Genomic DNA, 11,404 nt, shown 5'->3' with positions numbered 1-11,404 from the left:
AAGGTTTCTTTGATCCGGCAATTACATTCCTAATTTGCTACACAAAATAATTCAGAAAGAAGAATTGTGCCTTCCTTGAAGATAGTCACTACAGTTCTGTCTATGGGGGAAGGAGAGAGGGAAGTGCATTTTAAAAAAGGAAGAATTAATTTGATAATACTTAAAACCACATGCATCTGGATAAAGCTGAATCGTGGAAGTATTGATTCTATTTTCCTTTTTTATTTTATTTTATTATTTTTATTATTTACTGGTAAATAAAGTCTCCCCAAAATGCAATCAATAAGACAACATATTTCCTTCTGAAGATCTAATAAAGTTAAAATGTCTTAATACCATTAGACAAGTTTTAAGGGATACACATCGATGGACTGAACAGCGTGGAGGCAAAGGATGAGTGAGGTCGGTAGAGATCAGAGCGTCTAACACTATCCACCAATTACGATTTTTAGAAGAGCAATTTTGAGTTTATATATCACATGGGTCTTCAAGAGCAACTGATGGGAAATAAAATGTGTGCTGGACACTGGCTATTAAGAATCAGCACAGTGACAAGAAATGCTATCTGCATCCATAATTGTAGGACACAAATTAAAATATCGACCCAACTTTGCTCCCTCAGCATCTTGCTTGTTAAGCCTTATTTTCCCTCAGATTGCTGAATTGTGATAAAGGGGAAGCTTTCCTGTGGAGGAGGTAAAGACTTGCTTTTGGCTCATGTGACTCCAATTCATCTCTTTTGAATGAATTTTCCGTTTGTGCGAGAATATATCCCTGCCTTTATATAAATCCACGTCTGAATGATGGAAGGTGATGGCTCAATCCTCTTGAGGCTCCATTATTGGAATACTGTGCTTACCTAGTCCATTTAAAGAGGAATCCCTGAAAGTTGACTAAAAACGCTCATGGGTTCATATATTTCAAGTATACTTTCTCCTTGAAGAGAATAATATAACTGTCATACTATGAAGATGGAAAAGTTATTATCTATATGCTGATGACTCCGGAATTCTAATCCCCAGGCGAAAACCTCTATCTCTGGAGCGCAGCTCATATAAATCAACTTAACAATTGGCACTCCTATCTGGGTGTCCAAAAGACACCTCAAACTAATTGCATTCTATACTGAACGCATCACCGCCCCATGCAAACATACTACTCTTCAGAATTTCTATCACACGAAATGAGACCACTATTTGCCTAACTTCCCAAGCCAAGCTCATCCTTGGATTCTCCTTCCTCCCCTCCTACAGCCAAACACTCACCAAATCTTATTGATTATGTAACTTATGTATCAGTTAAAAACACCTTATTGTGGGACTCACCACACTTCGTTACGATTGAATTTTTATATCTGAGTCCAATTACAACCCTTAACAGTAAGCTTTTCATTTTCCCAGCATCAAGCCCAGAGTCTGGAGTACATTAAGCATTACATAAACATTTTTAAATTACTGAAACTTTTAAATGAGAAAATTTAAATTGCAACAAGCATGCATCGAAAGTAAAGTTCTAGTAAGAGACAAAAATGTTTACAAAGACTAGAAACATTTATTTCATGTTAACATTTAAATGAAATATGTGTTTAGCTTCTTTCTGCTAAAGACGGCTGTATATACCTGTAAAATCACTTGTTTCATTATAATAACCTCGTAGGTTCTTTACATATAAAGTACTAACAATTGAAAAAGATTACATACCTCATAGATAAAAGTATGTCCAATATTATTATACTTGTTTTTCACTAAACTGTTAGAAAATCAACAGGGATTTTTAAAAATATCATCATTTTTTTAGATAAGGAATGAAAACTTAGAGGAGATGCAAATCAAATCCAAGTTTTCCAAATTTTCACTCTAAGTTATCAACACTATATTATGAAATATATAAAAAAGATTGTCAAAGGCCTGACTACTCTGGCCAAACCTACCTAGAAGATGATGGAGAGAGACCATGTTTTCCTTCATTTTAATTTTTTATTTAATGTTTACATATTTTTGAGAGGAGAGAGAGAAAGAGAGAGAGCATGCACCAGTGGGGGAGGGGCAGAGACAGAGAGAGAGGGAGACATAGAATCTGAAATAGGCTCCAGGCTCTGAGCTGTCAGCACAGAACCCGACGTGAAGCTCAAACTCAGGAACAATGAGATCATGACCTGAGCTGAAATCGGACACTTAACCAACTGAGCCACCCAGGCACCCCTGTCTTCCTTCATTTTAAAGAACAATCTCTGAGTCTTAACCATCACTTTTCCAAGCAAACAGCACCTCGAGATGCTTTACCAAAGACCTATGATATAATATATCCATTGAATTTGCCTTATTGTATTAAAAAAATTGTGATTAGAATTGACCTCTTAGTTTTGGGGTGATAACAAGCTAACATAACAAATTAAATGACCATATCTGAATTTTTCCATTATTCCACCTTGCACAAAATCAAGTGAAGAGACATTAATTTGGTGAGAAAATGCTCTACAAAGTGAAGTGAGTTTTAGCACTTGGGAAACACAGGGATATTTGGGTTGACATCCATTCTCCACTGGAAACTTTGATTAGCAGTCTTCGACCCAATCTATTAGAAATTTGGTGAATGACTACAGACCAATACTCAGAATACATTGCTCCTGATTATGAGCTTTTAATAATAAACAGGACAACATTGCTGACACCCATTCCCACGGATCGGTATAGCAAAGAGATTAAGCCACAGCTTTGGAAACTGGCATCTTTGGTATCCTAACTTTATAATGAACTATTTTAGTATTCTTGAACTAAAATTCAAGTTACACAAGTGAAATGAAACCTCAGTTTTATACTTTATAGATTTTCTATGATTATTTGAAGTACTATATGTCATGCAGCTGACAAAGTGCCTGTCACATAATAAGAGTTGTTAATAAACTTATTAGCAGTTCTTAAGCACAGAATTACTGACTGTCAAAATGGGAGAGCTCTTAACAACCATGTGATCTTCTGCCACATTTTAAAGGTGAGTAAACTGATTACCAGAGGGTGGAGATAGTTTGCCTAAAGTCAAAGACAGGTTTCATGCACAGCAGTAAGTATCAAACTTTGGAGTGCCTCAGAATGACCAGGAAGACTGGTATAACCCGTGGTTGCTGGGTCCCATTACCACACTTTCTACAGATCTAACTCAGGTCCAGGGATTTTTGCATTTCTACCAAGTTCCCAGATGATGCCAATACTGTCGACCCATGAATGCCACTGAGAACCCCTCCAGTACAGTGATCTTTGCACCAAACTGTACTGCACTACTCCAGATCCCTGTGGCATTCAGGGCAGATTGATGTCTGTCACCAGTCAGCGTAAGGTGTATATTTCATGAAACATAGTTTAAAAAGCACATTTAAGGGGTGCCTGGGTGGCTCAGTTGGTTGTGTCTGGCTCTTGGTTTGGGTTCAGATCTGATCTCCCAATTCATGGGATCGAGCCCCACGTCGGGCTCGGTGCTGCTGGTGAGGATCCTGCTTGAAATTCTCTCCCTCTCTCTCTGCCCCTTCCCCGCCCATGAGTGCTCTCTCTCTCTTTGACTCTCTCAAAATAAATAAATAAACTTTAAAAAATCACATTTAATACATTAAGCTAGTTTTATTTCATATTAATCCATTACAATCAACAGCTTAAATATTAATAATTAAGTCGAGATGGCTTCCCGAAGATCTTATAGATGGAAAGGGCCAAAGTGTGACTTTAAGATGCCCATCTAACACCATGGCCCATGCTCTTACTGCTGATTCACATCTGGCTATCTTTCCAATATTCCATACTGAAAAGCATCTTATTCCTACAAAGAAGTGAAGGCAGCAAAGGTAGGCTTTTCAACAAATGGTGCTGGAACAACTGGACATTCACATAAAAAAATAAATAAATAAACTGAATCTAGATGCAGACCTTATACCCTTCAAAAAAATTAACTTAGGGGCACCTGGGTGGTTCAGTCAGTTGAGCGTCCGACTTTGGATCAGGTCATGAGCTCGCAGTCCATGAGTTCAAGCCCTGTGTCGGGCTCTGTGCTGACAGCTCAGAGCCTGGAGCCTGCCTCAGATTCTGTGTCTCCCTCTCTCTCTGCCCCAGCCCCGGTCACACGCTGTCATCTCTCTCTCTCTCTCAGAAATAAACAGTAAAGAAAAAAATTTAAATTAACTTAAAATGGATCATAGATCAAAATGTAAAATGCAAAACTACAAAACTTCCAAAAGATCACCTGGGAGAGTATCTAGATGACCTTGGGTATGGCCATGACTTTTCAGTGGAACCCCAAAGGCACAATCTATGAAAGAGATTATTGATAAACTGGACTTCATAAAAATTAAAAACTTTTCTTTGTGGAAAGACAATGCCAAGAGAATGAGAAGACAAGCCACAAGGCTAGGAGAAAACATTTGCAAAACACAAATCTGATAGGGGTGCCTGGGTGGCTCAGTCGGTTAAGTGTCCAACTCTTGATTTCAGCTCAAGTTATGATCTCACGGTTTGGTTCATGTCCTGTGTCCATCGGTGCAGAGCCTGCTTCGGATTCTTTCTCTCCCTCTCTCTCTGCCCCTCCCTCACTCAAGGGCACCCCCCCCACACACACACACGGTCTCTCTCTCTCAAAACAAATAAAATAGACATTTAAAAAAAGCCACAATCCTGATAAAGAACTGTTACGGTAAATAGGCAAAGAACTCTTCAACCCCAACAATAAGAAAACAAGCAATCAGATTAAAATATATGCCAAGGACCTTAATAGACACTTCACCAAAGAAGAAATACAAATGACAAACAAGCATACAAACAGATGATCCACATCATATGCAGCAGAAAAATGCAAAAAATTAGAACAATTTTGACATACCACTACCCACCTGTGAGAGTAGCCAAACCCTGGAACACTGGCAACACCAAATGCTGGTGAGGATGTGAAGCATCAGAAACTCACATTCGTTGCTGCTGGGAATGCAACACGGTACAGCCACTTTGGAAGACAATTTAGTGCTTTCTTACAAAGTGAAACATACTCTTACCAAATGATCCAGCAATCGTGCTCTTGGCTGTTTACCCAAAGGAGTTGAAAATTTATGTCCACACAAAAAAACACATGTGGATATTTATAGCAGCTTTATTCATAACTGGCAAAGCTTGGAAGCAACCAAGATATCCTGGCAGTAGGTGAATGAATAAGCTGTAGCACATCCAGACAATGGAATGTTATTCAGCGCTAAAAAGAAACGAACCATGAAAAGACATGGAGAAAACCTAAATGCATATTACTAAGTGAAAGAAGCCAATATGAAAAGGCTACCTACTGTAGGATCCTAACTATATGACATTCTGAAAAAGACAAAACTATGGTGACAGTAAAATATCAGTGTGGTTGCCAGGGGGTAGGGGACAGGGAGAGATGAATAGGCAAAGCACAGATGATTTTGAGGGCAGTGAAAACACTCTGTATAAAATTATAATGACGGATCTATAGAATTCAGTTTACATTTATCCAAACTTCAAGAATGTACATGAAAGTCAACCCTAGTACAAACTGTGGACTTTGGGTGATTATGATCTATCAATGCGGGTTCATCAGTTGTAACAGATGTACCGGTCTGATGGGGGATATTGATCATGGGAGAGGCTACGCGTGTGTGGTGGACAGGAAGTATATGGGACATTTTTGTGTCCTCATTTTAATTCTGCTGTGAACCTAAAACTGCTCTAAAAAACAAAGCCTTTAAAGTTGATTTAACAATTTTAAAAAAAGGAAAAAAGACAGAGGCTACATTGGAGGGCTGTAGCCACAAGTCAGGGAATGTCAGAAGTCACCAGAAGCTGGAAAAGACAAGGATCAGATTCTCCCCTAGAGCTTTCACGGGACATAACTGGTTTCACAGGACACCTTGGTTTCAGCTCCGTGGTACTGACTGGAGATTTCTCCAGACCTCTGAGAGAATAAGTCTGTTATTTTAAGAAAAAAAAAAACTAATTTATTAATTAATTAATTGTCCTTTACTCATTGGACAGTGTTTGTTTGTTTGTTTTTAAGTTTCATTTATGTAGATAATCTCTACACCCAACATGGGGCTGGAACTCAGAACCCTGAGATCAAGATTTGCATGCTTTTCTGACTGAGCCAGCCAGGCATGCATGGACGGTGTTAGTACGCATCAAACTGGTAGTGGGGTGAGAGGTAAAGATGACATTAAAATGACACCTGCTCTTGCGAAGCTGAGAATCCAGATGGGAGCCAAGCGTGCACTCAGTATAAATCAAGGCACAGTGTCAGTTCAAGGCAGCATTGCAAGAAGCGCTCAGTGAGTGAGGGGGAGGGACAATGGGGGGGGGGGCCTAGATGCAGCAGGAGGGGAATGACACAGTTTGAGGCCATCTGACAACCCTGTGACCTAAAAAGAGACCTGAGGGAAGCCTTGGCTCCGACACCTCCCATGGGGTTATCCTGAGCAAGGCACAGTGTCTTTCTGGAAGTTTGTTTTCTCTTCTGTAAATATAAGCTATAACAGTACCTGCCTGTAAAGGAAAAACTCAGACTCTCTCCCAGGTGTCTCCTGTGCTCTTACATGACTACCACACTCTCAACACTTCTGACAGCAGATTTTGTCCTACAATTGGACTCAGTTATGACACTGTCTGCCTGGAGATGGCATTGATCCCACAGGCTAAGGACACAGTCGCCCAAGACTGCCCCCACTTCAGATGCCAATCACAAGTAATAGGTCCCCTGGTGAACCACAACTTCTGTCCGAGTTGGCTACAAACCAGAGGTCCTCACCACCTCCTCCCCTTTTGATTTGATTATTTGCTAGAACAGCTCGCAGAATTCAGGGAACCGCTTACGTATATGGTTAGCAGTCTATTAAAGGGTATGATAAATGATAGGAATGAACTGCCAGATTTGGATACATAAGACAAACTCTGGAAGGGTCCCCAGCACAGGAGCTTCTGACCCCGTGGAGGTGGAATGTGTCACCCTGCCAATATGTGCACACGTTCACCAACCTGGAAGCTCCCAGAACCCCATACTGTTGGAATTTTTATGAAGCCTTCCTCAGGTAGGCACGATCAATTATTAACTCCATTTTCAGGCTGTCTCCTCTATCTAGAGAATTGAGGGGATGATGCTCAAAAGCCCAACCTTTTAATCATGGCTCGATCTTTCTGGTGACCAGCCCCCCTCCAGAAGCCATGAAAGTGGCCACCCGGAGTTGCCTCATTAGAACAAAAGACATTCTATCGCGCAGGAAGTCCCAAAGGATTTAGGAGCCCTGTGCCTGGAACTGGGGCCAAAAACCAAATACTAGAACACTGTCACTTTTATCACTTAGGAATTTACAAGAAGTTCGGGAGCCCTGTGCCTGGAATGGGTGTTGAGGGTACTGTAGAGACCTATATATATATATATTAATATATTATATATATTAATATATATATTATTATATATTATATATATTATATTATATATATTAATATATATTTTATTTTATATTATATTATATTATATTATACTATATTATATATATTATGTTAATATATAAAATATATTATATTATCTCATACCTGCCTCATAAGGTAGGTACCAGGTTCTATGGAAGATTAGGACTGGCTTTAAGTTTCTATTTCTTTTTGTCTTAGGTTTTTCTTTTCCCTTTCCTTTTTTTTTTTCCTTTTTCTTTCTTTCCTCAACAATAATTCACCAGGACCACTACCAAAGTGTAAGCCATGGTGTAGACATTCTATAAACATTTATTAAATACACTAGTGAGGACGGATGTGAAAATTAAATGAGATCATGATGCAAAACACTTAGAAGAGGCCCTAGTTCTTATCAAGATCATCAGTGAACACTGCTCATCATTATTTTTATTGGAGGATAGAAATCAGTATTAAAGGATGGAAAACTTCATGAATGAAGACTTGAAATTGTATTGACACAACTGTTTTGAGGCTGGTAATACATTTAAAGAGATATTAGCATGGGGGCGCCTGAGTGGCTCAGTTGGTTAAGCATCCAATTTCGGCTCATGTTATGATCTCATGGTTCATGGGTTCGAGCCCCATATCAGGATCCATGTTGGTGGTGCAGAGCCTACTTGGGATTCCCTCTCTCTCTCTCTCTCTCTCTCTCTCTCTCTCTCTTTCTCTCTGCCCCCCCCCCCACTTGCACATTCTCTCTCTTCCTCAAAAATAAAAAATAAATAAATAAATAAAATAAATAAAAAATATATATATTAGCATTTCTTTGAAAGATGATTTGTGTGATGTATCAGTATTAATATAACAAAATCTAAACTCTCACCTCTGTGTTTAAAACTTATATACCCAATTTTCCCTGCACAAATATGCTGAGTTACTAAGGAATACCCTATGTTTTCATTGTTATTTACTTCTTTGTTTGCCGTGAGAAAGGAATTCTTTCACTGAAAGTTTCCTACACTCTGTCTTTTGTGCTTTACACAAGAAAAGATTTCATCGCCAGTGATTTAGGAGTAAAGTTTAACGGTACTCCCTTTTACCCTGTTTTGTTAAATCCCAAGAGTTGTCTGGTTCGGTGGGTAGGAGAGTTTCAGGTTTGCTTTTTGTTTTCCATCTGCAAGTTAAGCTGTTAAGGTCTAGCATTAATTCTAGAATACATACATATTTCTTCTTACAAAGTAAAGAATTTCTTAGACAACTTGAGTTTTAAAGACAAAAGAAAGAAGTAACACGAATTCGGGCAAGGCTTTTTCATTGTGTTAAAACCCGCTATGTAATACTTAATGTGCTTTATCTTCTTACTTGATTTTATGAGCTCAAAAATCATGAGGGAAATCAAACCTTATCTTTTAATGGGTAAATGCCAAAGGAAGTCCCTTATCAGTTTGTCCTAAGGCTTTGGATATATTTTCTGGAAATAGGTAGGAAGCCAATTTAGCTAGAGCTCATGAAGGAAACTTGGATTTCAGTTTCCAAGGAGCCCATTATTTTGTTCTTTCTCCACTGCCAGAGAATTCATTTTTTAACCATAGCCAGTAACCTGAGGTCTTCCTGCAAAATAAGCCACGCGAGTCAGTAATAAATCTTTGTTTATTCTAAAATGGGTATTATTCATATTTTTTTCTCATTCATTCATTTTATTCCTATTTAAGAACAAAATCTGTCTTCTGTGGTTTAAAATAGGGCCCAAAGTATCTTCCTGTGATTCTGTGAGAAAGAAACGGATACATCCAAACACTTTTCATGAAATATCTCTTCTTTGCCATGATGGCAACCGAGAATGAAAGGCTGTCGGTAGAAACGACTTATGGTGATTAAAGCATCTGAGAATCCCAACTGATGTTAATCCTACCAAGAAAAACTCTGCCCACACGAACACCGTGACAAAGAGTTCCTGTGACAGACTGAGTGAGAGAAAACCCCCAGAAGGTGGCCTTCCATGTCATGTATCCACCCCTCCTTTCCTCTACTCATTCCTTTGTTCATTCGTTCGTTCATTCATTTGTTCACTTATTCAAAAAATAAATTGTTTTTTGTTTAAAATAGCATTTGGTTGTCCATCCGACTTCGGCTCAGGTCATGGTCTCCCAGTTCCTGAGTTCGAGTCCCACATCAGGCTCCATGCTGACAGCTCAGAGCCTGGAACCTGCTCCGGCTTCTGTGTCTCCCTCTCTCTCTGCCCTTCCTCCACTCGTGCTCTGTCTCTCTCTCTCTGTCTCTCTCTCTCGCAAAAATAAATAAACATTAAAAAAATTATAGATGTTATAAATGTTAAAATAACATGTGGTTGTCTATTTGCCCATGACACTCTTCTGCTATAACAGATATCTAAAATTTAAGAGGCTCCCTTATTTTATTTAGACATAGATATTACATGAATATAAATGCTATTTCATATTTGTGCCGGTTATTAAGTAACTCTTTCAACTCCACACCAGCTCTTCCATCTTTGGTCAATAAAGCTGGGAAAGTACAAACCACATTCCCGCTTGGCCAGCTGGCCCTGTTAGGCTCTGCCGGTAGAGGGCAGTAGAGGGAGACTGGCGGGCTGGAGGTGGGGGCAGGAGACCTGCTTCCCCACTTGCCTGCTGTTATAATGAAGGACACGCAGCCTGGATTCTTTACCCTGGTAGCAGCAGTGGCAGCAGCTCAGCCTGCAATTTTTTCATCACTTGGAAAACCAGCCTCATTGCTCCTCCAACCTTAGAGCCTCCAGCACCAGCCGGCTGACTCCCTCCTCGGAGGTCTGAGTTTCAGCTCTGTAGGGCTTCTCTGCTGAGTTACTAAGGTTTGATACCCTTTGCTCCCCTGACCCTTTGTTTGTCTACAGTTGCGGTTACAAATTGATACTACAACTGATACTTTACAGTTGGCTTTTCACCTTTTCAGTTTCCTAGTAAATACCCCTGTATTTAGTGAATTGCTCTTTATATTATCTCTATTCAAATAACTGGTAGTCTCCGTCTCCTGATTGTACCCAGAACTGACACAATATTAGACATTTGGAACAATGAATCAGGTTTTTTTTCTTTTCAGGTACAATTGACTTACGCCCTTATATTTCAGGATATTCAAGGCAATGATTCAGTATTTGTACACGATGCATTAAGTCTCTGTTACATCCATCACCACACATAGTTACAAATTTGTTTCCTTGCGATGAGAACTTTTAAGATCTACTTTCCTGGCAACTCTCAAACATCCGTTACAGTATTATTAACTATAGTCACCATGTTGTCCATTACACCCCTCAGACTTACTTATTTTGAAAATGGAAGTTTGTATTCTTTGACCCCCTTCAACCATCTTCCCATCTCTGACCCCCCACCTCTGGCAACCATCATACAAATAATAGCCATTCTAACAGATTTGAACTATGAGCTCAGATTTTTGTTTGTTTGTTTTAGACTTTCCATGTAAGTGAGATCATATGGTGTTTTTCTTTCTATTTCTTATTTCACTAAGCATAATGTCCTCAAGGTCCATCCATGTTGTCACAAAGTAGAGGAATTCCTTCTTTTCTTAATGCTGAAATATACATATACATTTACAATGTTATATGTATATATGCAGTAAAACCTCAGATTGAGAGTAACTTGTTCTGTGAGTGTTCTGCAAAACAAGCAGACGTTTCTAATACATTTTAACTTGATAAAGGAGCGATGCCTTGTAATACTAGGGGTATGTGACACCAAACATCACATGATCACAACTGAGCCAATGGTTCTTGAAATTCGCTTTGATATACAAGTGCTTTGGACTACAAACATGTTTCCGGAACAAATTATGCTTGCAAACCAAGGTTTTACTGTATTTATAATAGCCAAAACACGGAAGTAACCAAGTGTCCCTAAATGGATGAATGGATAAGGAAAATGTGGTTTATATACAGATATGCATCCATCTAAGGACACTTG

The sequence above is a fragment of the Panthera tigris genome, chromosome D2 (assembly GCF_018350195.1).
Source record: "Panthera tigris isolate Pti1 chromosome D2, P.tigris_Pti1_mat1.1, whole genome shotgun sequence".
Classification (NCBI taxonomy): Eukaryota; Metazoa; Chordata; class Mammalia; order Carnivora; family Felidae; genus Panthera; species Panthera tigris.
The sequence above is the reverse complement of the archived record's forward strand: the minus strand, read 5'-3'. Positions refer to the sequence as shown.